At 54.1% G+C, this 26,126-nt stretch overlaps 2 long non-coding RNA genes across 3 annotated transcripts; one reads left to right on the top strand and one right to left on the bottom strand.

Annotated features, from left to right (window-relative positions):
- Nucleotides 1–3,301: 3,301 nt before the first annotated feature.
- LOC150014125 (uncharacterized) lies at nucleotides 3,302–6,223 on the top strand. The gene is made up of 3 exons (XR_016509900.1): nucleotides 3,302–3,424; nucleotides 3,523–4,528; nucleotides 5,324–6,223. It is a non-coding gene; the product is annotated as an uncharacterized LOC150014125 (long non-coding RNA).
- Nucleotides 6,224–9,620: 3,397 nt separating this feature from the next.
- On the bottom strand, nucleotides 9,621–11,051 carry LOC150014124 (uncharacterized). 2 transcript variants are annotated; one of them, XR_016509898.1, is made up of 3 exons: nucleotides 10,637–11,051; nucleotides 10,460–10,527; nucleotides 9,621–9,932 (listed from the first exon to the last, which is right to left on the bottom strand). It is a non-coding gene; the product is annotated as an uncharacterized LOC150014124 (long non-coding RNA). The 2 variants fall into 2 exon arrangements; XR_016509899.1 differs by having other exon boundaries at nucleotides 10,468–10,527.
- Nucleotides 11,052–26,126: the final 15,075 nt, after the last annotated feature.

The following is a 26,126-nucleotide window of genomic DNA, read 5'->3' as shown; positions in this document are numbered from 1 at the left end:
CCCCGGGGACCTTCAAGTCCTCCTTTCTCAGCTCCCGCCAGTTCGCACCTGATGGCTTTAAATTCGCAGGGTCTGCTTCCCCTCAGCCCTTCCCCGCCACCCCCACCCCGTTAGAAGTGGGAGCTCTTCTTTATGGCCACACCTGCTTTTTCTCCTTTACCAGGAGTTTGTCAGGCCTCCCCCACGAGAATATAATTGACTTGCCTTAAAGGAATTACCTGTCCCTTAATATGGTGTCAACCAATATTTTGCCACCTGCAGGGAGTGGGGGGCACAAGTGGGGCCAGTCAAACTCCCCACTCTGGAATTTGACCCTTGACCCTTGTGGCATTAGCACTTACAATAACAAAACCCTTGGAGCAGGTTTAGTTCAAAGGTGGTGCCCTGGAAGAGAACAGGGCTCTTTTGACAGCCTGTCCCTCCCTGCCCACCCACTGCTCCTCCCCTCGCTCCTGCCCCTCCCCCATTCTTCACCACCCCTGGCAGTTCAGCTTTAACTTCTATTTTATGAGCTCCCTGTGTCCTTCCCCCAACCTCCCTTCACATCAGTTTAGCTGCTGGAGTTCTTCTGCTCTTTGCCTTCAAAGAGCCCTGGCTGACTCTGTCCACCCTCTGTGGTGGCGGGTACCCCCCGCCCCAGCCACCCCACCGTTCATCTGGTGCCCAGCTCTGTGTGGATGAAGGAATGACAAAGGGTCTTGGTCACGGGAAAGGGCACCCTGAAAGAACTAGGAGCGAGGCATGCGGAGCGCGGTGCAAACAAGGGCTAGTAATGGCATCCCCGACCTTTGTTTTGCTTCTGCTGCTCCCTCTGCACGAACACGTGGCTTCCAGGAGGCATCTGGGAGACTCAGGCGCAGCGTCTGTACCGTCAGCTACTCAGGACTGAACTATCCACTCGGACCACCTATTAAGGGCGGGCGCACCGGGCGCGCACCCTGGGCCCTGACAAACCCCAACTTTACACTTCTTCTAATAACACCAAATTTGGTTTCATGTGTGCAATTTTTTATTTATTTAAAAACATGGTTTGCCTTCCGGCCCAGAAGGAGGCATAGACAGACATGCTGTGTCTCCCTCCACAACTAAGAAGGAACACAACTACCTAAAAACTAGAGACATCCAGAAGTTCCAGAAAACTGAGCTGCATGGAAGTCCAGCAAACAAAGATATAAGAAGAAATACTCACCCAGACAGGTAGGAGGGGCAGAGCCAAGGCAGAGAGGACATGATGTGGTGGCGGCAGCAGCAGGCCAGCAGAAAGCACAGTCATGTGTTTTAAAAAGTCAGGAGGGACACCTGGGGAGCGCTCCCAACTCCAGGGAAAATCAAGCCTCATTGCTTCTGACTGTGCAGACCCGTGGGGGTTGGGGCGGAGGCAGAAACTCCGGTCTCTCAGCAGAGGCCGCTTGTTTAAAGGGCCCCACGGTCCTAGAACATCTGCAGACCCACCCACTCTGGGAACGATGGCCAGGGAAGCAGTTAGAGGGGCACCAGTCCCATACGGAAGTGGGAGAGGTGCCTGGAAAAGGGGCAAGTGCTGAGCAAGCGGCATTATTCCCCCTCTGACCCCTCCCCCACACACAGCGCCACAATGTGGTGAAACGGGTCGCTCTGTACTGATGAATCCCTAAGGCTCCGCCCCTTATAACATAACAGGTGTGACAGCTCTAGCTAAGGCACAGAGGCAAACAAACAGGAGCCTGTCAAGTTGAGGAGCAGAAAAGTATGGCCCAAAAGGGGGAACAGATCAAGTTTCCAGTGGGAGAACTAAGCAACGAGGAGATAGCCAACCTAACAGATGCAGAGTTCAAAACACTGGTGATACAGATGCTCACAGGCTTGACAGATATCCTTGAGTATGGCAAATGCATAAGGGAAGAAGTGAAGGCTATGCTAAATGAAATGAAGGAAAATCCACACAAACCAAGGGTGAAGGGAAGGAAACTGGGGTTCAGATCAATGATTTGGAACATAAGGAAGAAAAAAATCAGTCAACCTGTACAGAATGAGGAAACAAGAATTGAAAAAAATGAGGAGAGGCTTAGGAACCTCTGGGACAACTTTAAACGTGCCAACATCTGAACCATAGGGGTGCCAGAAGGAGAAGAGGAAGAGCAAGAAATTGAAAACTTATGTGAGAAAATAATGAAGGAAAACTCCCCAAATTTGGCAAAGGAAATAGACATAGAAGTCCAGGAAGCACAGAGAGTCCCAAACAAGATAGACCCCAAAAGGACCACATTAAGACACATCATAATTAAAATGCCAAAGGTGAAAGATAAAGAGAGAATCTTAAAAGCAGCAAAAGAAAAGCAGAGAGTTACCTACAAAGGGGTGCCTATAAGACTGTCAGCTGATTTCTCAAAAGAAACTTTGCAGACAAGCGGGACTGGCAAGAAGTATTCAAGGTGATGAAAAGCAAGGACCTATAACCAAGATTACTCTACCCAGCAAAGCTATCATTTGGAAGGAAGGGCAGAGGAAGTGCTTCCCAGACAAGGGAAAGCTAAAGGAGTTCATCATTACCAAGATATTATTATATGAAATGTCAAAGGGACTTACTTAAGAAAAAGAAGATCAAAATTGTGAACATTAAAATCACGACAAACTCACAACTATCAACAACTGAACCCCCAAAAATAAAAACAAAATCCAACTAAGCAAACCAGAATAGGACCAGAATCATAGGAATGGGGAGCATTTGGAGGGTTATCAGCTGGGAGGGGGAAGGGGGAGAAATAGGGAAATGGTGCAGGGACTAAGCAGCATAATCGGTTGGTACAAAATAGACCGGGGGAAGTTAAGAATAACATAGGAAAGGGTGAAGCCAAAGAACCTATATGCACGACCCATGGACATGAAATAAGGGGGTGGGATTGCTGGAAGGAAGGGGGATACTGGGCAGAGGGGAGCAAAGGGGGGAAAATTGTGGTACTGTAACAACATAAGCAATAAAATATACTTTAAAAAATATGGTTGACATGTGTATTTATTTTCCCTGTCTCTCTCTCTTTTTAAGAGGCCCAATATTTTCTTCTGCGCCCGGGGCCTCAGCTGACCTTCACCCGCCTCTGACCACCCGCACCATCTGGGTTAGATCACGGGGAAGGAGGCGTAACGTTTATCTCCTTTTCTGAAGGGGGCGGCCTTCCTAGATGGGGGAGTGGAAGAGTTCCGCACGCACTCACCTTCTGAATACTTTGCTCAGTGCTGGAGACCCCGGTTTCACCGCTTGACTACATGCGTGTGAGGCTGACCTCCTGCTTCCCTGCCGTGAGAAGGTGGGAATGGTCGCTGGCATGTCCCTTCCTGATAGGACGTGAACACGCACCTAAACGGGGCACGGAAGGTTGCAGGAGGGCGGGCAGCTCTGCCCCCGGCCTTCACCCCACCCCGGCGCCCAGCCCGCTGTGGGAACTCAGTAAGTACATGTTGAATGGCTGGACTTAATTACTTATATTTTTACAAAAAGGCTAACTTTGAAATAAAGCAAATCTTTTTTTTTTTTTCTTGTTCCAGACATAAAATCTCGGGGCTGCCAGATCGGGACAACGACTGTCAGGGTTTCAGCCACCACTCCGGCCCCCTCACTGAAGATCCCTGCACCTATCCTCTGGAAAAGTGGGGGACCCAGGGCTGGGTCCTGGGCTTGCTTCTCCAATCACTCAGTCAGTGCTCCTGCCTCCCTCATCCCTGTGACTTTAAGCATCATGACTAAGCCAGTGTCTCCTAGGTTTATACCGGTGGCCGTGACGTCTGGGCCACAGCCCAGATGCACACCTCCAATCAGCTATGGGACGTCTCCCCTTGGAGGTCCCACCACCTGGCCAACTCCACCTGTGCCCACCCGGCCCCTCTCTCAGTGAGCAGCGCCCCCTTCACCAGCTGCTCAAACAGAAACCTGGGATCCCGCTTCCTTCCTCCTCCCTCAGCCCCCAAACCCGATTCATCACCAAGGCCTGTTGATTCCATCCCCAAAAGATGTCTCAGATTACTCCTGTCTCTCTATCTCCATTGCCATCACTCCAGGGCAACGGTCCCACTTCCCCTGGGACCAAGGACTAAATCCAGGTGTGATCGGCCCTCCCTGACTCCTCGACTCCCTCCACTGCCCTGTTCGTCCCCACGTCCCCAGCCCCTCATACTGTCCCTGCACAGCACAGCTGCTCCAGACCTCGGTTGAATGAATGAATGAATTAGTGAATGAATGAATGAGTTCTGGGGACTCTTCGTCCTCTTGGAGAAGCCAAAACTGGTCCTGAGCTAGCTGACTCCTCTTCGGACCCAGGAGCCAGCTCGCATTTGCTGCTCGGAAGATGCCCACGGAGTGTCGCCCGTCCCTGGAACTGGCGTCCTGGTGTCCGTGGGTGGGAGCGGAACCCCAAGGCGGATTTTGGTCCTCTGTGGCCGTGAAATGGCGAAGCACCTGCTTTGGAGCCAGGCCCGGCGTCTGCAGGCAGGCTCGACAGTCCCAGCCCAGGACGGCCCCAGAGAGGAGCCGGAGGAGCGTGAAGGCCGGATGGAGGTGAGGATGAGGCCTCTCTCTGGCTGCTCCTGAGCTAAAGTGCGTTTATTTCCCAGGCTCTGGTGCTCCCACCCACCCCCCCGCCCCATCCTGAGGGAGCTTCAAGCCCCTTCCTTCTCCCCTCTGGCAGTTTCTCCCACCTAGGATCAGGACTAAAGGCTTGGCTCCATGGCACAGCCAGCCAGAGCAGCCAGGCAGGGAATCACCTGGCATTTGGGAAGAAACCCCCGCAAGGAAGAAAAGCTTCTGCGTTGCTGTTGTTTTCAATTTGTAAATCTCTGCAGTCAGCACCTCTTATCTGTTTATCTCCAGACTCAGGAAACGGATATTCTTGTGGGGATAGGGATACTTACTTATCACATAATAAAATCTTACAGGTCAAGTTAAACCATAAGACCACTCCTCTTAATTAATCTAGGTACATCATGCTGTAGAGAGGGAAAAACTTTCCTCATTTCTCTTCGGTTCTGCCCCGGGGTCTGTGAATTAGACTAACACAAGACAGATTAACAGGAGAAAAGGCATGGAAGGGTTATCTTAATTTTAATGTGCAAAGAAGCCTTTATAGAAAAGAAAGATCCCAAGATACAGTGGAGCTTGTCAGGAGGGGCTCATAGACCAACTTAACAAAGGGCCATACAGTTTTGAGAAGTGAGGAGACCAAGGGAAAGAGGTTTGAGCTTCTAGAGGTAGTAAATTGTGGGAAGGTAAATATATTGGAGAAACTAATGGAAGATGGGTTATTTATAAGGTTTTGCTTATGCGACTCATCTGGGCTCCATCTCCACCTCCCAGGATCAAGACTGCTCTCTCACGGGCATGAAGCAGGAACACCTTCACAAGGGAGATTTACAATCCACTTTCAGGCAAAGACCTGGACGGTGAGCTGCTCTTCTTGGGTCTGGGTTTTCTCAACGGCCTTCAGCCCAAAGCAATCCTTATGTCAACGTGGCATATTTTGGGGTGACATATTTTGATCCCCCTTCAACATTTTAAAAGAAATTATATAGAAACCCCAAGTAGAGGAAAATAGGATGTTACCCTCTGGAGACACTGGCTAATTTACTCTTCGAACAGAGAAGAATCACTTAAATCGACATTGGATTACTGACATACAAAGGAGGGCTTCTAACATCATGACAAACTTCTTTCACTCTTCCACAAATGAAACGTTTTCCCTTTGATCTTCCTTGCTCAGCAAAACTTCTTCTACAACGTGTATGTAAATCATGCCATATTTCAAACTAGTGAAGTTGAAATAAATTATGGCCCATTATTTATAAGAATATTCCTCTGAGATGAGGAAGAATATCTTAATTCTAGGTTTCCTAAAAAGCTCAGTTTAAGAACCCTCGTGAATGGGGGGGACGGAGTTCCCTGACCTTCCGGTGCCTTCACCCCGTCTGCCCTCTGTTCCGCCGATTCAAGCCGCTCGGCTGCCGGTCAGTCTCGGGAGCTCGGCCCCAGGAGCCGGGCCGGGGCATCTGCAGCTCCCTTTGGGGCAATGCCAGGCTGACCTTCCTCTTTTGAATTATGCATAACACGGAAAATAAAGGAGCGTAGCTTTGGGCAGAAAGTATCAACCCCCATCCGGCCACCTTCTGCACTGAGTTCCGGGAATGCTCAGACTGACACCCCTTCATGTCTAGGAGATGCTCACTTAGAGTGTTTCCTTCAAAAAGCCCAATTTTTTTTTTTTTTTGCAAAATTACATTTTACACATACTCTTCGCCTCTCCCAAAGTGTAAAGGTAAGAAAATGAAGTTCATTAGGCCAGAACAACAGGAGACTGTGTATATTGGAGAGTCATGCCTCCTGTACTGAGAAGTACTTTTTGCCTTTTTGCCCTTAGGAGCTCTATCACTTTCATAACTATTCTATAAATAACTCTTTAATAAAGCATAGAGGAATGAACAAAAAAGAAGAGAGCACTGTTTTAAATAACCCAAAATTCAAGGCCAGTTTTAGCATGGGCGTGTGCCTCCTTTCTTTATGATGGGCTCTATCTTAGGTGGTGACCAGGTGCCCACACAGACAGGGAGCTTTCAGTAAGCATCCGGGGCACAGATGCAGACGAGAAGACTAAGCACGTGAGGCTAGCGATCTGCCCACCGCAGGGTCTGCAGGCAGGGGCTGTGAAGTCCCAGAAGCACAGGGCCATTGAAGGGATCTGGGACGGGCTGGTCTTAGCGGGAGCTCCACTGGTCGCTGCACCCCTCACGCCGCTGCAGGAGACCAATTTCATCAGCAAGTCTGCCTCAACTCTCCCTTTTAAGGGTTCTCCTGCCCTTTGCATGTCCATCCAGTAGCTCACTGGAGAGCGGCCCCCCCACCCCCCACCCCCGCGCTCCACTAGCCACCAGGAGCTGCAGATGCTCTGCCTCAGACTGTGGGTCTGTCTGCAATCCCTCCACTCCCGCCCACACATGCGTTTTCTAGAAACGGGAAAAGCAAATCAAGCAAAAGAGCATTACATGCTGATCCTTTTCCTTTTAAACACAACTGCTGGGCAAATGGGGTTTTATGGTCTCGGGCTAAATGGAGGTGATTTCAGCCAAATCTGGGCTGTTTCAGAATAAACGTATAATAAACATATAATAAATTCCAAAGGCCCGACTCATGAGAGGTCATGGGCCATCTAGCTGCTTCAGGCGGAAGTGAGAGATCCCTGGTGGGGGTTTTTTGTGCTGAGCTGTGCCCAGAGGTGGGGAGCCCAAAGATTATCCTCAAAGGCTCCCCTAGGCCCCAACAAGCCCGTCACTAGGTGAAGGCATCGAACTCTCAAGTCCAAAGGCGGAGTTTGCCAGAAATGGTTTCCAGGCCTGGAAGTCTACACCCTCCCTGGGCAACCCCTGGGACATTTCCGGATGTCACCATGATTGACACCTGGGAGGGGACAGCACGGGGCAGCTCAGAAACGCATTCTTTCGACGCCCCTTGTCTTTTTCACATTTCCCACGGCTCCCTCCTTGGCAGAGGGTGCAGGCCACCCCATGTCAGGGTGCAGGAGATGGGACAGCTCCAGCCCCCCCACCACCACCTTTCTTGGGGTAACCTGGTGCCACTTAGGAAACTCTACTCTGTCTCTGTGAAGTGAGGCTCCAGGTCCCCCAGAGTGAGCGGGGAAGAGAGGAGGCAAGTTTCAGAGGATGGGTGTGTCAGAGCTTCAGGATGAATCAAAGGCTAAGTCACATTCCTCAAAAGTGTGATGTCACCTGACCTCACAGGGGAGCCAGGTTAGGGTGGAGGAGGATCTGACTTTGCACCTGGAGATGGTAGATGGGGCAGGGTGGCGGGCGCACGCGTGTGTGTGTGTGTGTGTGTGTGTGTGTGTGTGTGTGTGTGTTGCTTCTGGACGTGGTCAGTCCCTCTTCTGGGGGCCGCTGACATCCGCCCAGGCTGGGCTCGGCCCTGTGGCACGAGAGCCAGGACTCAGCCCCGCTCCGCCGCCGCTGGGACTGGCACCCGGCGAAGCTCAAGTTCAGGAGCGCAGCAAAAACAGCCACGAGCTCCAAAGGCTCCGGTCACCTTCTTCAAGGCTCGAGCGCGACACAGAGAAGGTGCCCCCGCGCAAGTGCTCACGTGAAGAACCCTAACCACGGAAAAGGCGCTCGGACCCCTCGGATCACCGCGTGGGCTCCGGGGAGCGGAGCAGCCAGCCAGCACCGAGCCCACTTCCTTCGGCCTCAGGCACCCCCACCCCCCAGCGCGGGTGCCCCCACCCCGCCTACTGCCCGTGCGCCTTAAAGGGGTAGCGCTTCCGGGGGCTACCCGGCGCGGGGTGGGTGGCAGGGGCGTCCCCAACCCCCCCGTTACGCTCCGAGGCTGACCTCCGGGCTTGGTCCTACATTTCCATCCCGGTCAGGCCTCCCTCTCTGGGACAGTTGTTTCAGCCCTAAAATGTGCTCCAACACCCGCTCCTCCCCTTCTTAGGAAAATCCACCCCCCCTCCGTGCCCAGCGCCCTCCTTTGCCTTCACCGCAAACCTCGGGGAGCTCGGCTTACACGGCCCGCCCGCCACTGTCTGGCTCGCATCCTGCGCTCGCCCCAAAGCGCGCTTTTAAACAAGAGCATTTTTATGCCGTTTCAGACTTAAAGAAGGTGCGAGACTCTGGCCAGGCCCTCCCCCAAGCCTTCGCCCAGGCTCACCGGCTGTGAGCGCTTTGCCACACTTGCTTTATCATTTCGTTTAAATATATATTTAGGCCTCTGCGTGTATGTTGGTATTTGTGATTGTGTGTATGTAACACAAATATACGTACAAGCATATACATATGTTTCCCAAACCATTTGCAAGTAAATGGCAGACTTCACGTTTTCCTGTCTCTGAGTGCTTGACTGTGTTTTCACGAAGGACAAGGACATTCAGGCAGAGTTAGCCACAGAAAAAGGCCCCTTTGCGGGTGTCCAGGGCCCTCTAGAGCTGCCCAGCACCGTGGCCTTGCAGGGCTCCTTCTGCTCGGCCTCTGTCTGCCCCTCCATCTCCCCTCTGACGCTCCCCTTTCCCGGGCGCCTCTCCCGCCTCCACTGGGGGTGGCGGGGGCCTCCTCAGGGTCTTGTCCTGTATCATTTCCCATGAACTCCCACGGGTCAGCCGTTACCGCGCTCTGCGAACATGGACTCTGGGACCCGGGCCTCCTTCTAAACATCTCCCACGGTTGCCTAGGAATCGCTGTGTGAACCCCTTGGGGTCCTTATTGTAAACCAGGCATGTCAGAACCCTGAGGTCACTGACCCTGCGCTCTCACCTTTGACCTCTGCCCCACCCAGACCCTTGCCCCCTTGCTGGCCACACCCAGCTCCCTGCCCACTGTCTCACCTACCTCTTCCACTCCTGGGCCGTCCACCCGGGCCAGACCTCCCACCTCACCTGCCTGGGAGCCGGACTTCCCACCTAGAGCCCTTTGCCTATGTGGGGGGTCAGAACCCGCCTCCCCAAAACGTGCCACTTTGGGGTATGAATTATTTTGAGCTGAAGGCAACTGGGGCGCTGTGGGCTCACGAGAAACTTTTACTTCTCCCTTAAAGAATGTAACTCGGGAGCCTTGCCCATAATAAGAGTTATCACCATAAGTAACATTTTGTGTTTTTTTACCTAATTACGGAACATCTGCTGTTCTGATTGCCCTTTCTCTCCTCCGAAGCCGCAAGGTGATTCTCGGCTCAGAATATCACATACACCCCTTTTCCCTCCTGTCTCACGGACGTGGGGGCTCTGACTCTTGTGGAAGCAGCGTTCCCGCATGTACACATGTTCTCACGCATCTGCCTCAGATTTAATTGTTAGACATTCTGTCCCCATGCTGCTGTGACAGCCATCTTTGATGTGATCAGGTGCCTGTCTTGACTGAAATCACTGCCCCCGAGGGCCTTCTGCTGGATTCAAGGAGGAATTCTTGGGCTCCTAAAAAAAAAAAACTTTGCAAATGTCAGGGGAGGAGGGAGCATTTTCTGAGAAAAGGGTTATACTTCTCGTCAAATGTCTTAAAGAATGTGTGACCTTTTCCCCAAAAGAAAAGAAGCGAGTGGCCTGGATGTTGAAGTTCCTTATCTGAGACACGTCCTTCTGGCTCAGCCCAGCTTCCCCAAGGCCCTTTCCCACAGCCCGCAGGCCCGGCTCAGCGATTCCCGGACTTGCTGGTCACAGGCATGACCCGAGGCACTGGGTAAACACGCAGACTCCTTGGCCTGGCCCCTGTGGATTCTGATCCAGAAGATCTGAGTGGCGGTGTGGGGGTGGGCGTGGAGGGAGCCCCAGGAATCAGTATTCAACAAGCAGGAGCCTCTAATGCAGAAGCACTGGGCTAGAATCAGCCCAGGCCCTCCTGCCTCCAGACCTTTGCGCACAGTGTAGCTCCTCCCCGTTTCTAGCATCTGCGCCCACCCCCCCATGGGTAAATTCCTACGTATCCTTCGATGTCTAGTTCAGACCTCAGCACCTTGGGCGAAGTCTTCCCCGGTCCCTCTTGTGTTGGGTTAGGGAGGTAAAGGCGACGTTCCTGGAACAAAGAGCCCCCGAGTGCAATGGCTCCCCTGAGAGAAACCTTCCTTTCCCCTTCCCCATAAGGCCTGTGACGCCCTGGCGAGGGGGCCCGTCCCCTAGCTTACTTTTCTTATTTCTGCCATGTTCCAGGGGCCTGTGCCCTGACTGTGGTTGAAACTAGGTCCCTGCCCAGCCCGTCTGTCCAGAGCGGCAGCTGTGCCCAGTGTACACCAGCCCCACCAGCGGCGACGGAAGCGGGGAAATGTAGTTTCTAGTAGCTGGTCCCAGGCCCACTGCCCGGTCACCTGCCTCAGTAGAAGCACTTGCCCTCTGCTCTGTGAGAACACAAAGCTTTATTGGGCACTTACTACGTGCCAGGCATTGGGGTGGCCATGTTCTGACAGCACCCTTTTAATCTTCACTGTCCTGGACGGACGCTGAGGCAGCTGAGACCGGCTCGCCCCCAGCTGCCTCCCCAAGGCATGCGGGGTCCTCTCTCCCAGGGTGCCGGCTCAGGTTTGCACGTCTGCCTTCCCCACGGAGGCTTCGTGGAGGTCACGCTAAGTGGTGAATCCAAGTGCGATTATGAAATTAGCTTTGGGAAGTTAGGCAACACCACCTCCCTGGGTCACCTTGTTGGCTCCTTTTGTCCCTCTCCTTGTGTCCCCTGAGCAATGATTAGCTTTCAGTCCCCATGAGAGGTCAGGCAGAGCCTGGAGGCCGTCCCGCACCCCCTACCCCAACTCTTGTCCCCTGCCTGCCCCCAGGGACACTGTAACGGATAAGATGAATCGCAGGAGCGCTGTGACCCTAAAATGCTATACTTCCTCTCCACTCCTGCCACAGTGATTTTCATTGATACTAATCCAGTGTTCCTTCTTCCAGTCGCCACGTCTGTGCAAAGTGCTTCCCTGTCCCCTGCAGCTGCTGAGCACCTGGCCACACAGACAGGACCCCTGTTCTCAGGAGTGAGCCTCCTGGGAGGAAGGGGCCAGTCAGCACATCAACAAGAAAGTAAACAACAGCTCAGACGGAGGTGAAAAGGAGGAAGAAGATAAAACAGGACCAGCCGGGAACTGTGTGCCTGAGGCCAGGGACAGTCTCGTCCAAGGAAGGACAAAGTAGAGACGGGAATGAGAGAAGGGGGCGCCGTGCAGAGCTTTCCTGGCAGACAGAACAAGCTTCTGAGGTTCCCCGAGGCAGCCAGGTGGCCAGAGCAGAGCGGGCAAGGAGACCGGGGGCTGGGACCCGTTGCAGGGAACTCTAAGTCACACCGGCTCTGAGCAGGGCCCTGATGCAGCTCCACTGGAATCCTTAGACAGTTATCCCAGCCGCTGTGCTGAGGCGGGTTTTGGAGGACTGGAATGAAAGCGGGACACACAATAAGATATTTGAATGGTTCTCCATTTTGCCGGCCGCTTTGACCAGGGTGACGGCAGCGGAGACGGAGCAGGGGCCCATCTGTGTTTCACCGGTAGCCCACTGGTGTTGCTGAAAACGCTTCTCTCTAGATAGCTACCATCCCCTGATCTCCCAGGGGGCTCAAAGGTTGCCCCTCGTCTTTGACTTTGCAGATTATACTCCTGGCTAGGCTCCTCCTGTTGGCCTTAATCACTTCTAGGTGGTCAGGTCCCTGAAGCTAACCACAGACACTGTCCCCGCCATCAGCAGGCTCCGTCCCACTGGGAAGACAGACAAAGAACAAATGGACACAAATAAATCTAAACGGATACTTGTGAGGGACGTACACACTGCTGGGAGGATGCAGAAGGGGGTCTTTGAGCCCCCAAGAGCAATCAAGGCAGGCTTTGCAGAGGTCACATGGGGGAAGGAAAGGGCAGGGCAGACAGCGTGTGGGGCAATCTATAGTACGTGCAAAGGCTCTGGGTTGGGAGGGTCAGGGCTCCTTCCAGGAATCTGTATGGAGCTGATAGCCAGGAAGGCAGGAAGGCAGGTGGGGACAAGCGTGGGTGGGTTTGTTTTTCTGTAGCGAAGCCAGAGGCTTTCCGTAATGATCTCTGGGTCATCCGGGAGGATAAGAAAGCAGGTCAGAGGGTTTGAAAAGGGTATTTAAAAAAAAAACAAAAAAAAACCAGCCTTTCCCAGACTATCACGGGTTTGAGAAAAAGGTATGTCACTGAAAAGGCATCTTTGATCACAAGATGGTAAGTTTTATTGGAAGCCAGTGGTTTACACTGATGATCTGACTGCTCCTGAAATCTTTCCTCTGGCCCAGAAGAGAGCAAATAAAATCAGGCTAGCATTTATAAGGAGATGTGACTCTGATATTCCTGGGTAGGATGCTTGAATCCCACAGAAGGAGGTGGGGGGGAACATCCAAGTCACCTACTGAGTTATCATTTTATCCCGGTGAAAATTTCAGGGGGTCCAAAGTTTGCCAACGTTGCTATAGATCAATTCAAAGGAGATCTTCTTTATCTCCAAACCCAGGGTCTTTGCTTACTCGATTTTAAAAAATTCATTTATTTTTAGAGAAAGGGGAAGGGAGGGAGAAAGGGAGAGAAACATCGATCGGTCGCCTCTTGTTCACACATCTCTACGGGGGACCCCTACCCACAGCCCAGGCCTGTGCCCTGACCAGAAATCGAACTGGTGACCTTTCACTTTGCGGGGCAACACCCAACCCACTGAGCCACACCGGTCAGGGCCTAGTACATTTTTCTTGGTTAAAAAAAGCAAACGGCTCATTAGGCTAGGGAGAATGAATTATCCACTCACATACACATGTCACTCTAGCTGATCTTTACTTTTTTTCACTGTTAACTTGGAGCATCGAGAAGAAAGTGAGCCCAGCCCCCCACACACCCCTGCCCTGCTCTTTGAAAACGTTCTCTGGGGAGAAATTGCCACACGGCAAAACTTGCGAAACGCCGGCCATTTATAGAACGATGTGTCTACAGACCCGAAGCGAACTGCACATAGAAGCAAAATCATAGGACAGACAAGCTGGAGGGAGAGAGGCGCCTGAAGACAGTGCTTTAGAAGTAAAACAACGTTTCTTGGGAAGCACATAGCTCGGACCTGACTTAAAAGAGGAAAATATCGAGGAAGAGTCAGGGCCCAAAAATTAAGATTCTTTTTCCCTACAAACCCTAAAATCGTTCATGTTGGGGATGAATGTGGGGCTGCGGGGTACCTTAGCCCTCATTTCAGAAGTGTTCATATGTGAGGCTATCCCAAAACCTCAAATCCTGGAAATTTATCCCAAGGAAATAATTTGAATGAAAAAAATAAGTTGAGCCCCAGCTGGTGTGGCTCAGTGGATTGAACACCAGCCTGCGAACCAAAGATTCACTGGTTCGATTCCCAGTCAGGGCACGTGCCTGGGTTGTGGGCCAGGTCCCCCGTTGGGGGCACAAGTGAGAGGCAACCAAATATTGATATTTCTCTCTCTTTCTCCCTCCTTTCCCCTCTCTCTAAAAATGAATAAGTAAAATCCTAAAAAAAAATTAAAGAATTGTAAAAAAAGAATTTAAAAAATAAGTTGTGTGAACACAATGCTCATTGCTTCATTATTTGCAGTATTTTAAAGAAGTTAGGCTTTATTTTGCAGAGTGAGAGAGCAGGGTGTCATGCATGAGTCAGATACAGCAATGTTCAACCTTTTCCACCTCACGGCGCACGTAAACTAATGACTAAAATCCCACGGCCCACCAAGAAATACGTGTTGGCCAATGTGACAGAAAATGGGTATAATTTTGGTTCATTCGCATCAGACGGTTATTGTTGTGTGGGCTGTTGTCATTTTTTTTATTTGACGGTCTAGGGGAAAAAGAGGTCAGTGCCCTTGACTAAAAATAGTCAGGCAGTGGATGTTTCAAAAATTAGTGCGGCACACCGGTCGAAAATCACTGGTCTAATAACACTCAGAATCTGCGGTGGGAGTGGGAGGGATGGGCTAAGAGGTGGGGAGACCAGAGGTGAGGTGGAGGTGAGTTGGTCCAGGTACGTAGGGGGTGATGGAGGCCTGACAAGGTTGTAGCCTCAGGGTCAGAGGGTAGAGCTTAGTCCCAGGGATGTTTAAAGGATCAGCTAACTGTGCGTCGGGAGAGGTAGGAAGGAGTCTAGAATGGCAGCAACTTTGGGTGTTTGGTGATGTGGCCGAAGGAGGAGGGGAGGCCGGGGGAGGGGGGCCGGGGCCTGCCTGTCTGACTGCTCGGGGCCTGGGGTGAGCGGTGGGGAGAGGGCAGCTCTGACGCCATGTTTACCACCCGCACAAAACCCCGGCGGTGCCGCCCGGGAGGAGGTGACGCTGCAAACCGTGGGTCCGGGCGGGGAGAGGAGGGGGCTGGCGGCAAACCCCGATGAACAAGCGTGCTCCCCAGGAAACGCACGGCCTCAGCGGCCCCCTCTTCTCCTCTTCCCTGTCTCCTCCTGGCAGGTCTTTCAGAAGCAGCTTTGGGGGCTCTCCCTGCGTGAGTTCCTGAACTCCCACCTCTTCCCACCTTTATCACCCTTTCTTACTTCTGCATCTGTTTCTTTTCTTTCCATTTTAAAAATTAATTAAAAATAAATATTTGTTCACAAGCAGTCCAATTTTACTGTGCAAAAACAAACAAACAAACAAACAAACAAAAAAAAACAGAAAAACAAAAAACAAGCAAACAAAGGAGAACCTAGAAAATATAGATAATTACAAAGAAAAATTAACCCTGGCCAGGTAGCTCACTTGGTTAGTGTCGTCCCAATAGGAGTTCAATCCCCGGTCAAGGTACATACAGGATACGACCAATGAATGCATACATGTAAGTGGAGCAAAAATCAATCTCTCTCTCTCTCCCTCTCTCTCTCCTCTCTCCACCCCCCCTTCTCTAAAATCAATAAATTTAAAAAATTGTTTTAATTCTTTAAAAGGCAGATTAAAGTCACAAAGCATTTTAGAATACATCCTTCCCACGCTTCCCTCCAAGCGCCTCCCCTTCACCAACATGTATCCCAATGAAAATTAAATAATTCCTCTCACTTGTACTTCTCTAAAAAGCTGAGTCGTTTAACGAGGGCCTTTTATAAAGGCATGTTTTCAGCCAACATGAGGCCAATCGGCAGGTGATGCTTCCTAGCATGTCGTCCTGGTGTGTCAGTACTTTGTGAACGATCCTTACACACCCACGTCAGCCGTACGATCCCTTTGGGTGCTGCCTCAGGCGGAGCTCAACTCCACGGCTGAGGCAACACGGGTCTCGGTCCTTTATTATTGGGCATCTAAGGTGTTTCCAGAGTCTGCCTGAGATATCTTTATGCGTCTCTGCCTCCTTGTTTATGTTCTAAAAATGGAATTGCTGTGTAGAAAACTATGCCCGATTTTCAGCTTTTGAAGGAGGTCTTCCAGAGGTCTATCACCTTACACCTACGTTCCTTTGTTTTATTAAAACTGGTTTTGTTCTGCTACAAAACCAGCGCGTGAATGCAGGTACGCAAGCTAATGAAGGAAGTGTGAGGGTCCCCAGGCCCCGTTGGCGGCTTTGTGTCGCCTCTTGGGTGAACCCTCCCCACATCGGCCAGGCGGGTCCCTGCCAGTCAGACTTCAGGGGCAGCCCCCCTGGCTGCATGGCTTTAGGCAAGTTCCTTAATGTCTCCAGGCCCCGTGTCCTCACTTCCACACGGATGACCATGTTGCCATAAGGATGCATGGCAAGCACTCAGCCCCGTGCCTGGCCAGGCTCCGAGGGACGGTGCACTCCCCGCCTCCCGCGCCCAGTGACACAGACGGACAGCTTCCCCATAAACCTCGGCCCGCAGCTCCAGTCACAGACTGTCCCTGCCACCCATGGGACCTCACCGGTGTCAAGTTTTCATTGGTCCCAACCACCCTAGCTACCAGACCCTGCTCCCCACCTGCCTGTCCCCATCTCAGTGACTGTCACCTGTCCTCCAGGCACCCAGGCAACTAGAAAGCCTTCCCTGCTCCCACCATTAACTGGCTTTCAGGCGTTCTGTTCTGTTTGCCGCCATGGAGAGTGTGGCTGAAACCCCCGCCCTGCTACCTACATCCTGCATGACCACAGGCCTCAGTTTCCTCATCTGTAAGATGGGGTGATGGCAGGCCTGCCACGTAGGGCTCTGGTTCGAGCGTAAAGTGAGTTGGCTCCGGCAGGGGCTTAGCGGCACACCCGTCCCGGGGCAGCTGTGGTTAGCCAGCCCAGCTACAGCCCCCACCCAGCCTAACTGGTCCTAACTGGTCCTTACTGGTCCGGACGGGGCCCCACTCCAGCCTCTCTCAGGCCAAAATTCAACGCGTGGCTACAGCACGCCTGGAGCTTGCCGCTCCCCTCGGCGCTCGGCGGCTCAGGCCACCGGCAAACTGAAGCCCGGACACGTGGGCCTGGTGACCCCGCCGCCGCGGCCGCCGCCTGTCCTCTGGGCCTCCCCACCCCTCTCGGTGCGTCCCGGCACCAACGGACACTGTTTCTCCGCGTCGCAGCCGTCCCCAGCCCGGGGCCCCACCCCGCGAACAGCCCGCTGGAGCCGGTCTGCCAGAGCCCTCTCCGGGGGCTGCTCAGGCCTCACCCGAGCCCCACACCCACGCGATGCAGGACGTGGAGCCCCGCGCCCCCCGCCCGAGCCCGGGACACTTCTGCACCCACCTGCCCCAGCCCCCAGCTCCGCTCCGCAGACCCTCGATGTGCGTTAACCGCACTGCCGACAGAGCGCGTCCTCCTGGGCTGCGGATGAACAGAAGCTGGCCCGCGGGCCAGGGGCTCCGCAGAGACCCCCCTCTTGGCCGGGACTGGTTCGGAGAGGACAAGGACAGACGCTCGGAGCCCTCACCCCGACTGACGCGCCCGCAGGCGCCGCTTTCCCGCGCCTCGGAGGTGAGCCCGGAAAGGACACGCACGATGTGTGTCCCTCTTGTCCCTGGAAGGCACGAGGGCAGCTGCCTGTCGCCTGCGCACCGCCTTTCGGGGCAGGAGCATCGGGCGCCCGGCACAGAGAGGGGCGGGGCCCTGGGCCTTCCTTGCCTTTCTTTTCTCAAGGCCTGCGAGCTTCAGATAAATCTGTTTGGTCCTGTTCGGAAGGATGACACAACGTGACCAGAGAGGAAGTGGGGAGTTGCCTTCCGACTACACGCTGAGGAATGCCATGTCGCCGGAGTGCGCTCCGCATTCCCAGAACTGTCTGGGCTGACGCGGGCGATGACTCAGTGTCCTCCGGGCGGTCCGGAGCGGGTCCAGCGCTGAGCCCGAGGACAGGTGGGCGGAAGCGTGACCCCCACGTCTGGGGGCTGCCACGGTGCCGGGCGGGGGCCCCCGCGAAGTGACCACAGGACCGTTTTCCCAGACCTGGGACGAGGGGGCGTGAGGTCCACGGTGCCTTCCTGGGAAGCCTCCGCTGCCCAGATGTGCCCGCCCCACCCCCCCGAGCGTGGCTGTGGCTCTGAATGCTCGCCCTGCGGAAGGTGGGCGTGAGGCTACTCAGCCCTGAGAACAGGTTCCTGGGATAAAATTCCTCCCTTCTTTTTGGAATCCTTGCGGCTTTATTCTCACCGGGCCCTTCCTATTTTCTCCCTCCCTCGTTCCCCAAATTAAGCCTTTTTCTAGTAGAAAGACCTGGAAAATTATGTCAAGGGCAAGAATTTGGCAACTGTCTCTGCAAATGAAGCACGAGGTTTGCAGCGGTTTTATGATGTTCTGAGGGCGGCCACCTGTCCCTCCCCACCCGCCTCCGGGCATCCGGCCACGGGGCTAATGAGCCGTGAGCCGGAGCTCCTCGCCAGCCCGCCCGGCCACGGCCCTGGGCCTCCGTCACCCCTAGTGCCCGGGCACCCACCCCAGCAGAGGGCCCCCTCCTGCCAGCCTGGCGGTCGTCACTGTGCCAAGGCCAGTAGCCCAAAGCAACCCTGCCCTGGGGACGCTCCCCAGCCTTTATTTTCAAATGCACATTTACCCACTTGGTAGACAGAGAGCTCAGACTTCCCAGGGTTGCTAATAAGAACCGCACGGCCACCGACGGCCAGGGCGCGCCGTACGGGCTCAGAGGGGTTGGCTTCGGCCCGGGCACAGCCGGGTTTGCGATGAGAAGCCCGGAGTGGGCAGGCGGGCGCGGGGCTCCCCACCCTGCGGCCCGCGTATCTCAGCATCTCCCGAGCACCTTGTCATTGAAACTGTCCCCGCTTGTGACTCAGTGCTGTTTGGCAACCTGATAAAGAGGCAGCTGTCCCTGCGTCCCCACCCCGGACCTGAACAGGAGGCGGTGGGGTGGAGGCCACAGGCTCAGGGCTCGGCAGCTGGACAGGCCCGGCGGAGAGCCCCTGAGTTAGCCTCTCCGGGCCCCACTCAGCGCACCTGAAGAGCGGGAGTCATGACAACGCGTGTCTCACGGGGTTGTGATCAGCGTGAAATAAGTCCCCGTCTCTGCCACGCGCCTGGGACAGGGCCCAGAAGAGCGCCCGGCATGCCCCGAGGAGCCTTCGTTACCAGGCGGTGCTTTTAGGTGCGGACCTCACTGTCGCAGGCTTCGTGGGGTCTCCAGGGGTTACATCCCACGGCACCACCAGGACTGAGGGTCAAACACCACCAGAGCCCAGCGAAGAGCAGGTTTCCGGGTCCAGGGGAGACTCAGAAGCCTCGGAAGGTCAGGAGATGGGGCCTGAAATGTTTCCCAAATGAAAGGTCCAGATGAACACAGAAGAGAGTTCTCAGCCCCTTTTCCTTGCTCCTTCTACAGGGGACTCAGCTTTGAGAAACTACCAGATTCACCTTCTAACCCGAGAATCTTTTCCTTTCTTTTTTTAAAAAATCTTCACCCAAGGACACACCTACTGTTTTGAGAGGGGGGGGAAACATCAATGGGTTGCCTCCCATTTGTCCCGACCAGGGATCGAACCTGCAACTTTGGTATGTGCCCTGACCGAGGATCGAACCCACCACTTTTTGGTGCATGGGATGACTCTCTAACCAAGTGCACCACCCGGCCAGTGCCCAAGAATTCTTTCAGACACCAGCCCAGATAGGGTCCACCCCAAGCCTGCCTTCTAATGAAAGATGAGGGTAATGAGAGTCATGATCAAAGGCTGCAGGTGAGAGAGGATGACATTCTAGCTTGCATCCCTGCCTGGTCTGAGCCTCTGCCACCCTGGGGTCACTGCAGAAGTCCCGACTGGCCGCTTACCTCCTGATTTCAGGGCAGATGACAGTGCAGACACACAGAATCGTGACTGCCTCCAGCGCACATCATTAGAGAAACTGGCCAGGCTCATGCCTTCAGGCTCCTGTAGTTTAGAGTTTTGTGTGTCACCAAGCAGGACAAGAGGCGGCCCCACCCCGTTCACCCAGAGGCCATGTTCCAGATGGAGAAGTGCGCCCCTTGGTCCCCACAGTCCTGGGGCTTGGCCACCGCAGCTCGAGGCGAGCATCACCTGCCCCCCTAGCCTGACTTCTTCACTGTGAAGAGATTAGGCATCATGATTTTCAAGATCTTTTCTAGCTCTGAAAATATGATTTTGAGTATTCGGAAAGGCCCGTGTTCTGCCTTTGGATGCTCAGTGCAGTGGTTAACACAAGGTCCCCCACATTCCTGGCAACAAAAACAATTGATCATTCTCGGTGCTGGGGAACAACGGGAAGGAGTCTGTGTTTGAGGTCCCGTCCTGTGACCCAGGTTTGTCATCCAAGAAATTTCACGGCACCTCAGATCCTGGGCAGTAAAAGAAGAGGCCATCAAGCGTTCCTTCCACCGCTGGTCAGGGTAGAATAAGAAAGGCAATGAATAAATCAGGATATATAAAATGACTAAAACCCTCTTCATGACAATGCGCCTTAATTTTAGCTCCCTTTCAGAATGTTTATTATTGGGATATAGATGGGAAACATGAGGCTTAATTTAGGACCAGATCCTAAAATAGCCAACATCATGCTGACCCCACAGGGCCCACCGTGGGCTGATGGGGGTGTGTGCACACTGGGAACGACACTGTTCTTATTTTCCAAAACACCATGGAAATAGGTCTAGAAAGGGTACAAGAAAGTTCCAGGTTGGTGGTCGAAGCCTCCCTTTCCAGATCACGATGTAAATCCAAAGTTACGCAGAACAGGAAACGCACGCCCTGCTCCCTGTCCTGGATGTTGTAAAATTCCCCAGCAAGGAATTCCTCAGAACACCGCAACTCTGCGACGCCAGGCAGATCCCTTCTGGGCTCGGAACAAGCCCCCTGGGCCCATCACGGCCACTGTGGGGACTGCGGCACACGTCGAATGGCCGAGACCTTTTTCTCTTCCCCAATCTGTGACAGACAATTCTCCACCCAAAAGAAGGAGACTCATACTCAGAAGCCCCTAATGTTACTTTTGCTTTTCTCTAAAGTGGAGCGGAGTCCAGGAAAACAGTCTTTTTCCCCTGATGAAATGTATCACTGACTTTTACAATTTAGGATAGAAAGTTTGTAGACACGTGGGGCCCTGCAAAACTTCCTGGTCAGATCTCCGCGAGATGACAAGTATTTCCTATACATAAGATTGGTTTTGGTTGTAAACTTGGAAAAGGCTTTTGACGAAATGGAGGCTCCCCATGTTTCCTTCTATGTCCTTCCAATTTGATGAGTTATCCTGTAATTTTTTTTTAAATTCTTACCCAAGGATATTTTATCATTGATTTGAAAGAGAGAGAGAAAAACATCAATGTGAGAGAGAAACACTGACCAGGTGCCTCCTGTATGGGCCTTGACCAGGAATGGAACCTGCAACCTTTTGGTGTCCAGAAGAATTTTCTCACCGAGGCACCCGGCCAGGGCATGAGCTACCTTGTATTATAAAAGCATTACTGTTCTTTGCTTTGTTACATGCCAGAGCCCAACATTCTAAAACAACTCTCTGGGCACGAGGGAGCAAAACCATTTTTGGGGATAGAGACCAGCTGGGATTTCAGAAATGCTGTCATTCCAGACCAAGACTGGCCAGGAAGAGGGCCAGACAGCTGTGGTGAAAGAATGCAGGGAGAGTTAAGCATCAGGAAAATTAACAAAAGGTTGCAAAGAGTCTATTGTAGCGACGGGCGCTTAAATGGTGGAAAGCACGCATTACTGTTACAACTTCTGGTCCAAACTATTGCCCAAGACAGTGACGTGAGTGCAGAAGGTACTTCCTCCTTTGCTCCCAGCGAAGGTTTGGCTGCGGGTCCAAGGTGACTTGGAAGGAAAAGACATCGCTCATTTTCAGCAGGTGCAGCCATTTGGGACCCATATTTGATGGAGAGCGAGAAGCAACTCTCTTCTCTTCCAAGCCGTGACTGGTGATGACCCCAAGGCTCACTTAGCTCAGAAGGTCCCGCCAGCCCCGGGACCAAACCTCCCACCGCCATGGCCACGTTCTGGAAGAACGTCTGACCTGTCCAGTGCTTTGGTTTTCCCGAGAGCAAAGTCCGAAGAATCACGTTAACCTTGTGAGAGAACCGCTGCAAACGGAATGCTGGGGGGCACCTTACGCGTAACTCATTGTCACAGCAATGCTTACGATGGCCCCGCCTGCAGTGCCGAGTAGCAGACGCAGGGCCTCAGGTGGGCAGAGCTTACTGAGTGCCAACGCCGGAGCCACGAGCCCGCTGTCCCACAGGACACGGGCCCGCCGCCCTGAGCAGACCCAGCCCCACTGCCTCGTTGCCCAGATCCGGCAGCCCTGCTGACGTCTCACGGAGCCCATGCTGACCCCCAGCTGCCGCGTAAGCCCCCGTTAACCACGGCAGCTGCTCCCAAGCGGGGCGTGGGACCCCAGACCCGTGGTGATCGGATCCACGTCACAGAGCAAAGAGGTTACAAACGGGGCAGTCACGCCGCCTGGCTTTCAGTCCTATCCGCCTCACTCACCGGCCCCGTCCGCTGGGGCGGCCCACTGAGCCTTGGTGGGCCTGTCTCCTCCTCTGTGAACGGAAGGACATGATGGGCCCTCACAGCACCCACCTCGGAGGGCTGTGGGAGGGGCAAGCGGGTGAGTCTGCACCCAAGTGCTCAGCACTGTGCCGGGTACGTGCTCGGTGCTCCGGAGTGGGTGGCGTCGTTGCTTCCTGCCCACATCTGTCACAGCCCGGCCAGCGCTCCCCTGAAGGGCCCTCACTGGGACCTCATCCAGGCTGGGGACACGCTGCCTTCTGAGTCAGGCCAGGCCATTTTTGGACTGGTCTGACGAAGAAAATTCTTCCCTTGTGTTCAGCCAAGTCCACCTCCCTGCAACTCCTACTCACTGGCCGCTGCTCTGCCAGGAGGCAAATGTCAAAAAAATATTCTTGAAGGAGAGGACACAGAATGTAAATAACGATGACAGAATCGGGCTGAGGAATGACAGCCCGCTCACAGCAGCCCGTCCGCAGCCCTCCGCCCGCAGCTCCGCACAGGCCGGGCTGAGGCCGGAGACCTTCGCGTTAAATCTGAAAACGCGCAGAAGTTCCCAGTTCCTCGCCGCGCTCTTGAGAAAGGCATAAAGCAGCTGCTTCCTCTGTCCTTTTCAGACCGGAGCGGGCCGCCGCGCCACTAGAGACCGAGGGAAGAGCCACTCACGGGTGCAAAGGTGACGGTCACTAGGGCTGCAGAGCCATGACCTCACTCACGCACTACGTGCCGTCCAGCCTGTAATCAGTGTGTCCGCAGGGAGGGTGCCCGAGAGGCCACGGCCCACGGGGACCTCCTGTTTACAGAGCCTTCCTGGCGTCAGGTACAGAGTCACGACCCACGGGTCCCTTCCCCGCCTTCCGTGGCACGCACCGTGACAGAGATGGACGCACACATCTCCCTTCACACAGACTGACAGCTTAGCTCTCCACTGGCTCTTGTTGTAAACTGTCTGAAACGGCTCCCCTGTTCCAAAGTCAAGAGGCCTAGGGTCTGCTGCCCACCAGTGTGACTGTCCCGCACGCTCCTGAGCTGGCCACCGGAAAGTGCTGAAGACAGCTCACCGGTGTGACGTGCTATGTGTCACGGCAAAAACATATGTCTGAGGGTAGGACATGCAGATGACAGGACAGGACGAAGCTGCCTCAAAAGGATACCAGGGGAAGCGGGGGTTCATCAAGCTGACCTATGATTTGGGTGCTTTTAGGATAACACTAGCCTCCATTAAAAAGTTTGCATCCACGTGGGAGCTGCAGAGAAAGCGGGGACAAGTCAGCTGAACAGGATTATCCATGAGTGGGCAAGGGTCTATTTTTGTGTGTTTACAATATTTTCATTATAGAAAAACAGAAATGCATAAAACATCTCCAAAAGAATGATTTGTCTCTTTCGAGTATAAACCTGTTAGAACTCAGGGCTCGCGTGTGGTTCCCCCAGCTGCTTCGGGGTGGGGGTGAGTTCAGGCCACAGTGCTGGGTGCATGGACTGCCTGCAGGGCAAAGGGGGGCAACCTCAGTCACCGCAGGGCACTTTTCCTCCTCCTCCAGGACCCCGAACCAAGAGAAGGGGCCCATCGTAGGTCTGTGGCGGCCCAGCCTCCCTCTCCCCATCGTCTCAGGCTGAGCCTCACCATAGGCCCTGCGGACCCCAGCTCTTCTGAACTCTCCAAGGACTCAACCCCAGAGAGACCCTCAGGCCCCACTCCCTGTCAAGTGCAGCCCCGTCCTTCCCGGCAAAAGGCCCTCTCTGCACTCCCATTTGCTCCCCAGAGCACTGCAGTGCCCGGGGAACGCAGAAGCTTGCTGCTAGGTTGTCCCCTCCCTCACCAAAGGGACAATCCAATTAGTCTCCCTCCACAGCCTAAACTAAAAAAGATGTGTACCTCCCTCCCTCCTGTAAGAAGCTCAGACCTCTCCAAGTCTACAAGGGGTTTGAAATAAAATGATCTGCACTTCCCTGTGCCTCCACCAGGGCGGAGCCAAAACAAACATCCAGGAAGTGACCCCAGCTTTTCCTTAATCCACCCCCCACCCCAAGTGCTAAGACTGTCGGTGCTCAGAAGTCCATGTGATTATTCCATCTCTGGGGTCCCAGTGACAATCACCATCACCCAGAGTGTCAAGCCTGGATGGGTGGGTGCCCCCCTACCCTGTCCTCTGTCTCAGATGAGAGGTTAGGGCTGGTGACGGACAAGCAGGGGCAGATCGCTAGCATGCTTCACAGCTCAGAGAGAAAAATTATGTTTGAGACAAGACTTGAGTTTCTCGTGATTTAAATGTTAACTAGTGCCCACACCACGGCCGCTCTCCCAGTCCATCGTCCAGCCCTTGAAATCCGGCAACCAAAACAACTCGAGTTGCCAACATGCCAACAGCCTCCTCCTGGCCGATGTGGCCTGTCCTCCCAGCCCCTGCCGCCTGACTCCAGGACCACCCGGAGGTGACCTCTGTCCCCCCAGAGCCCAGCAGCCTCTGGTTCACCTGCTGCTTCTCACCGACGGCCCCTCTCCTCCCTCCCCCCTGCACAGGGGACCTGTCCAAAGGTCTGGCCTTGGCCCTCCCTCCCGCCTTCTCCCCGCTCACAGCCACGCCTAGTTTACCCAGGGCACAGACTCCCTCCTGAATCAACAAGGACACTGACTCAGCGTGTGGGAGGCTGTCCTGGGCACCCAGACCCTCCGCCCTGTAGCCCTGGCTCCACCACCTCGCTGCCCGCCCCAGTGCCGGGACCCCTGATCTTCACCCGTCCCCTCCCCACGCCGGCCCCAGCTCCCAGGCCACAGAAAGTCCCTGGAAGACACAGGCCTGGCCATCCCACCAGGTCAATCCTTATATTCATCTCTCTTTTTTTTCCCGAGCAACCCCACCTGACCCAGCTCCTACTATAAGAGGCCTTCTATTGGGCCCCCAATATATCTCCATCCTCCCAGAACACCCCAAATGGGACAGAGAAACTGTCCCCTAGTGTGAACGCCCAGAGGGATTCTCCAGTAAGCAGTGGCTCATGCTCCTCCGTTGTGGCTTCTGGCTTCCAGTTTCAGGGGAAGATGTTTCTCACTCTCCCCTACAGGCTCTGCCCTCTCCTGCCTGGGCCCTTTGCGAGACCCTAGCGCTCCCATCTCCTGCCTGCGTGGCCTTGATCTCTCTGAGAAAGAAGGGAAGGGAGAGAGGGGAAGGAAAGAAAGGAGGAAAGGAGGGGAGGAGGGAAGGGAGCCCCTGCCCTGTGCCCCCTGCCCAGGACCATCGTCCCCAGTCTGCGTGCCTGGGTTCAGCCGCACCTGCGCCCGCCCGGTTCTGCTGTGAGTGGTGGTTCTGTTCTGACGCGGGAAGACGCTACAACCGGCTCACTGCTTTCTCGTCTCTGGTTTCCTTCCCAAGTGTTTATTTTAACTTCCAGCTTCACCACGTCCTTGGAAGCAGGCGCTGCTCCTGTTCTGAACTAGAATGGGCCCCTCGGTGTCTGGCCGGGTGCACAGCAGTGAAAGTGGAACAGACCCCAAACTGGTTAATCGGTTTGTCCTGGTTTCTGAGTAATTCAGTTACCCCAAAAGAAATGCTCGCGCTCACCTCGCCTATTTGGGGTCCAGTAGCTGGGACAACAGGGGACAGGAGCAGGCCCCTGGGGCCAGTTAGGGTCTCTCCTCAGGTGTGCCCCCTACAGTGGCAGAGGCAAGCACCAGAGGAGCAGAAGGACGATTCTGGGTGGCCTTGCATGTCCTGTCCCTCACAGAAAGGATTTTTAAAACTGTGACATTGCTCTCAGACTATACAGTTATTCCTGTA

This window comes from Furipterus horrens, unplaced genomic scaffold (assembly GCF_987537825.1).
Source record: "Furipterus horrens unplaced genomic scaffold, mFurHor1.1.pri manual_scaffold_3, whole genome shotgun sequence".
Lineage (NCBI taxonomy): Eukaryota > Metazoa > Chordata > Mammalia > Chiroptera > Furipteridae > Furipterus > Furipterus horrens.
This window is presented reverse-complemented; position numbering and strand designations above follow the sequence as displayed.